Raw genomic sequence first — 6,435 nt, forward strand, 5'->3', positions numbered from 1 at the left:
AATTATTGTAATGAATGGATTTTGTGATTTTGTATGATAATGCTTGTATTGTGATGAATGAACTTAGTTGAATGGCCTTGAATATATATATTCGTCACATTTGAATTCAAATTCTTCCAAAGAGTTCCTCGTGTGTTTTGTTTCTATCTCTATAATCCTTGAATTTCTTTAATAAACCTTATCTAATCTTGGATTTGAATGAACACCTCAATTTGGATAATTATTAAAGGAAACCCCACTTTTGAACTTCAGAGTTGCGCTTGAAGTGGATAGGAATTGAAGCATAGAAGCAGAGAAAGTCTTAATTCCGGTCTTTAATTAATGAATTCCAATAAGCTTAAGCAATGAACCAGAGTATGCACTTGATGTATTTTTTTTTGAGAAATCTTGATAAAAAATGGTGCTATAGCTCAATAACCTTGAAGGAAGAGGAGAACCTCAAAATCATAGAGAATGCTGATTACTAATATCCTTGATCTCCATACTAAGTTAATGATTAATGATGCATGATTTTATTGATGACCTAAGATGTAAATGAATGAGATATGTAAGCCAATTCGGAATAATTAGATGGGCAAATTTTGGGGTGCAACAGTATGCATCTCCCAGCGATTCCCCTTCTTTCTGCTTGAAATTCACAATATCATATCTTTTTCGAATAAAGACTGATGCAGGGAAATATTCATTAAGGAAAGCTGTTTCCATTTGTTGCCATGTTGTGATGCTTCCAGCTGGGAGTGAGTAAAACCATTCTTCCGCGTCTTCAGATAAAGTGAATGGGAACATCACGAGTCTCTTGGCCTCTTCAGAGTGGCCTTCAATCTTTAATGATGTTGTTGTTGTGAGGAATCTTTGTAGATGCTTATTAGCATCTTCATTGATTCTTCCCGCAAACGGCTTGCTCTCCAACTGTCGGATAGTTGAAGGATGGAGTTGGAAGTGTGCCACATTGACCGGTTGATTTACGATGGTCATTCTTCCAAGCGGGGCATTAGCCCTTCCATAGTCTCCTAAAAGCCTCTCTGGAGGAGGTGGATCAGCTGCCATAGTTTCAGGCTCAGATTCCGACTGTTCGGATGAAATAGATATTCTTTCTTCGTCTTCTGATTCTGAAACTATAGGAGATTCTCCTTTTGAAGCCAGTCTTTTCCGTTTAGCTTCTCGGAGTCTTGCTTGCAATAGCCTTTCTGGTTCTGCGTCAAAAAGAAGTTCAGCTGAGGCCTTACCTCGCATACAAGATTAGAGTTGATTAGTTTGAATAAAAATAAAATTACCCAAATATAGATTTAGCAAAAATAAAATTTTAATTGCAGAGCAATAAAATTTTAATTGACTAGTTAATAATTTATATTTTGGCAATCCCCGGCAACGGCGCCAAAAACTTGATCGGAAAAATAGCAAGTGTACTATTTTCACCGATGTAGTAATAAAGGGTTTTACCCCAAGTATCGATCACGAGGATTGCGTGGGAAATACAAATTATTATAAGGAGTCAATTAAACAAAATATCATGGGGGTATTGTTTTTATATTAAAATATTAGGGTTAAAATAAATCAACTGAAAATAGAGATGAGTTTTTGAGTATAAAGGTAGAATAATGTCAGGGTAGGTGTATGATTTTCCTTATAATGACTTTGTAACAACAGATCTCTTCAACAAGTTCATGAAGTGCACTATTTGTTCTTAAGGATGTTTTCCTAAGTCCTTAGTGAAAACCTTTTGGTTTGCAATCCTATTGCCTAAGTCCTTAGAAACAAAGGTTTGTGAACCAAAGATATCAATGATCAAGAATATTCAAATAACCTTACGGTATCCCTAGTCCTACGTGATAACCCTAAAATCTAATTGTTTAAAAACCTTAACAATTGTAGTCCTACAGATCGTTAACCATAGATCAAACCTTGTTTGTCCGACAAAGCAAGCATAATACTCATTAAACAATTAAGTTTCAAAACATGAATTCTTGATTAAAGAAATGCGTAGATCATAGTCATTACAATAAAAATCAGGGACACCCCCCTGGAATTGGGGGGTTTAGCCTCTCATAATATTCAAGAAAACACAATCAGAAAGTTTAGACATTTACAAAAGATTAGGAGAACTCTGATCTTCAATGGTGTCCACCGTTGAATCTCTTCGTCTTCCACAACCTTGATAATGCTATCTGGCTCTCCTCTCGAATTATTTCGTACGATCAAAAAGTGTCTAAAATAACTTAAAACATAAACCTAAATAGTCTCCATACAAGCCTTTAGTAGTACAAAGTCAAAAGTGCCCCTGGAATAAGTTGGAATGTCCCAAGACCCAAATAATGATCATCAATGCGCCTACCAACACGGGCCGTGCGCAGGCACACGGGCGGCCGTGTTGGTCCCCCGGTTGCTTCCATTGGCAGATGCTGAACACCAACACGGGCCGTGCTCAGGCACACGGGCGGCCGTGTTTGTCGCCTGGAATTTCTATGGCATTGGTTCTGTGCTCTAACACGGGCCGTGTGCTGAAGCACGGCCGGCCGTGTTTGCCCCCAGACTTGTGATTTTTCATCTTTTTCTTGCTCTTCCTTCTTCCTTGATGCTTTGACACTCAAGATGCTTTGTTCAAACCTGCAACTTGTACACAACTAAACAAAAGGCATAAAAACATCTAGAATTTAACTAAATAAATAAAACCAACAATGAAAAGATCAAACAAACAAAAAGCAAAAACTTAACAATTTTCTACGAAACTCACACCAAAGTGTTACCAAATTGATAGATATGGACCGAATGCATGATGCAAATTATATGAAAATGGTGACCGATCATATATAACGTGAAGTTTCTTATCTTTTCTTCGACCTAGGACAGCTCCTACAGCGTAGTCGCTTGCATCACACATTAATTCGAATTGTTCGGTCCAATCAGGAGGTTGCATGATGGGTGCGGAGATTAATGCTTCCTTAAGGGTTTCAAAGGCTTCTAAACACTTGTCATCAAAGATAAAATCGGCGTCTTTCATTAGTAGTTCGGTTAATGGTTTAGTTATCTTCGAGAAGTCTTTAATGAAGCGTCGGTAAAATCCAGCGTGTCCTAAGAAGCTTCGTATCTCTCTAACGGTTTTCGGAGGTTGAAAGTTTTCAATAACTTCTCTTTTAGCTCTATCTACCTCAATTCCTCTATTCGATACTATATGTCCTAGCACAATCCCTTCTTGTACCATAAAGTGACACTTTTCCCAATTTAAGACTAAGTTGACTTTCACGTAACGTTCTAGGATTTTTTCTAAATTCGCAAGACATCCTTCGAAACTTTGTCCACATACGGAAAAATTGTCCATGAATACTTCCATAATATTATCTAGGAAGTCTGTGAATATGGCCATCATACATCTTTGGAATGTCGCGGGTGCGTTACATAATCCGAATGGCATTCGTCGGTAGGCGAAGGTTCCAAAAGGGCAGGTGAAATTTGTTTTCTCTTGGTCATCAGGGTGGATTGGGATTTGGAAGAAACCAGAGTAACCATCTAGATAGCAGAAATGAGAATGTCTAGCTAAGCGTTCTATCATTTGATCTATGAATGGTAGGGTAAAATGGTCTTTACGAGTGGCTTTATTCAGTTTCCTGTAATCTATGCACATTCGCCATCCAGATTCAACTCTCTTGGTTATAGTTTCTCCTTTCTCATTCTTTATCAATGTGACTCCTCCTTTTTTAGGTACTACATGAACAGGACTAACCCATTTACTATCGGATATGGGGTATATTATCCCAGCTTCTAAAAGTTTCAGAACTTCCTTCCTAACCACTTCGCTCATAATCGGGTTAAGTCTCCTCTGATGTTCTCTCGAGGTTTTCGAGTCTTACTCAAGCATAATTCGATGCATATAGACAGAAGGGCTTATTCCTTTGAGATCGGATATCTTATAGCCTAAAGCTGTTGGATATTTTCTTAGGACTTCTAACAGTTTTTCGGTTTCAATCGGTCCTAAGTAAGCATTGACTATTACAGGTCTTTCAAGTTCGGTATTTAGGAATTCATATCTTAGATTGTTAGGAAGTGTTTTGAGTTCGTCAGTCAGTTTACTAGGAGCAGGTGTTGGTTCGGGTGTTGGTTCTAAACATTCGGTTAAACTTAGGTTTTGGCTTTCTTCTTGTGTGTCATCATCAGATGTTTCGGTTATTGGGATTTCTAGGATTTCAGGGTTTTCGAGTGGTTCGATATTTGTTTCTTTGACGCATTCATCAGTGATGTCCATGAAACAACATGTATCGTCAATTGCGGGTGCTTTTAAGAAGTGAGACAGAGTAAATTCAATCTTCTCTTCTCCAACTTCGAAGGTTAGTTTTCCTCGTTTAACGTCTATGATTGCACCAGCAGTTGCTAAGAATGGTCTTCCTAATATGATTGGGATGTTGGAATCTTCTTGAATATCCATGATGATGAAATCAGTCGGGATGTAGAATTGACCTACTCGCACAGGGATATTTTCCAACATTCCTACAGGGTATGTAACTGAACGGTCATCCAGTTGAAGAGACACTCTCGTTGTTTTAAGCTCACCTAGTTTTAGTTTCTTACACGTTGAAAGAGGCATCAAACTAACACTGGCTCCTAAGTCGCACAAGGCTTTGTCTATAATAGTCTTTCCTATCACACAGGGTATGGAAAAACTACCAGGATCTTTCAGTTTGGGAGGCATGTTGTTTTGAATGATAGCGCTACATTCAGCGGTAAGCGTTACAGTCTCGTTATCCTCGAGTTTCTTTTTGTTCGATAGGATTTCTTTTAAGAATTTAGCATACGAAGGCATCTGAGTTATAGCTTCTGTGAAAGGTATGGTTATGTTTAATTGTTTCAGAAGTTCTACAAACTTTTTAAATTGCGCTTCGGTTTTAGATTTAGCTAATCTCTGAGGGTAAGGAATTGGTGGCTTATAAGGTGGTGGTGGAACGTAAGGTTTCTCCTTTTTAGGTTCCACTTCAGATTTGTTTTCATTTGTTTTAGAATTTTGACCATCAATCGATGTCTTTTTGGTTTCCTTTGGCTCTTGTTGTGACATGGGTGCGTTTTGAGTTCTAGGATCGATAGGTCCATCGTAGTTCGTTCCACTTCACAGTGTAATCGCGTTCGCATGTCCTTTAGGGTTAGGTTGTGGTTGAGCAGGAAACGTGCCAGCAGGGGCAGCAGTAGTTGCTTGTTGTTGAGCTACTTGTGAGATTTGTGTTTCTAACATTTTGTTATGTGTAGCTAAAGCATCTACTTTATTTGATAATTGTTTTAGTTGCTCACTATTATGAATATTCTGATTTAGGACGTCTTTGTTGGTTTGTTGTTGGGAAGCTATGAAGTTTTCCATCATGATTTCTAGATTTAACTTCCTAGGGGCGTTTTGAGCAGCAACAGGCGCTTTCTGATAGCCAGGTGGGACAACAGGTGCTTGTCCAGGCGCGTATAACGCGTTGTTGTTCTTATATGAAAAGTTTGGACGGTTCTTCCATCCAGGGTTGTACGTGTTAGAGTAAGGGTTTCCTTGAGCGTAATTTACTTGATCAGATGGAATACCAGTCAAGAGTTGACATTCGGCAACAACATGTCCAATTAATCCACAAATCTCGCAGTTAGGTGCTACAACAGCCGCGGTGGCTGAAGGAGTGATGGTTAAGTTCTCGATCTTTTGAGTTAAAGCGTCTACTTTAGCGTTAACGCGGTCTATACCACTTACTTCGTACAGTCCTCCTTTGGTTTGAGTTTTCTCTAGAGCAGCTCGTTCTCCTCCCCATTGATAATGGTTTTGTGCCATGTTTTCTATGAGGTTGTATGCTTCATCATGGGGTTTGTCCATTAGAGCTCCGCCAGCAGCGGCATCTATAGTCATTTTAGTGTTATAAAGTAGAACACCATAGAATGTATGGATGATCAGCCATGGTTCGAGTCCATGGTGAGGGCATAGTCTAAGCATGTCCTTGTATCGCTCCCAAGCTTCGAAGAGTGATTCGTTATCTTTTTGGGTAAATCCGTTGATTTGACCTCTTAGCATAGCAGTTTTGCTAGGCGGAAAATATCTAGCTAAGAATACTCTCTTCAGTTCGTCCCATGTAGTTATGGAATTAGAAGTCAGGGATTGAAGCCACGCTCCAGCTCTATCTCTCAAGGAGAAACGAAAGAGGCGTAATCGAATAGCTTCGGGGCTTACGTTGTTAGCTTTGACAGTGTCGGCATATTGCACTAACACTGATAAATGGAGATTAGGATAGTGTGTAGGGCTTCCAGAGAATTGGTTCTGTTGGACAGCTTGTGCTAATGAAGGTTTCAGTTCGAAATTGTTTGCCTCATCGCAGGTGGTGCGATACTTGAGTGCGGTTCGGCTCGTGAAGGAGCGGCATAGTCTCTAAGAGGACGAGGGGCAGCCATCTCTAACTTTGGGGTGATTTGATTGATTTGATCAGTAAAGAT

General features: G+C 39.3%; 1 non-coding gene across 1 annotated transcript; it reads left to right on the plus strand.

Annotated features, from left to right (window-relative positions):
* The first annotated feature begins 5,912 nt into the window (after positions 1 to 5,912).
* Positions 5,913 to 6,019, plus strand: LOC131593761 (small nucleolar RNA R71). The gene has a single exon (XR_009281142.1). It is a non-coding gene; the product is annotated as a small nucleolar RNA R71 (small nucleolar RNA).
* Positions 6,020 to 6,435: the final 416 nt, after the last annotated feature.

Source organism: Vicia villosa, linkage group LG3, assembly GCF_029867415.1.
Source record: "Vicia villosa cultivar HV-30 ecotype Madison, WI linkage group LG3, Vvil1.0, whole genome shotgun sequence".
NCBI classification, from domain to species: Eukaryota; Viridiplantae; Streptophyta; class Magnoliopsida; order Fabales; family Fabaceae; genus Vicia; species Vicia villosa.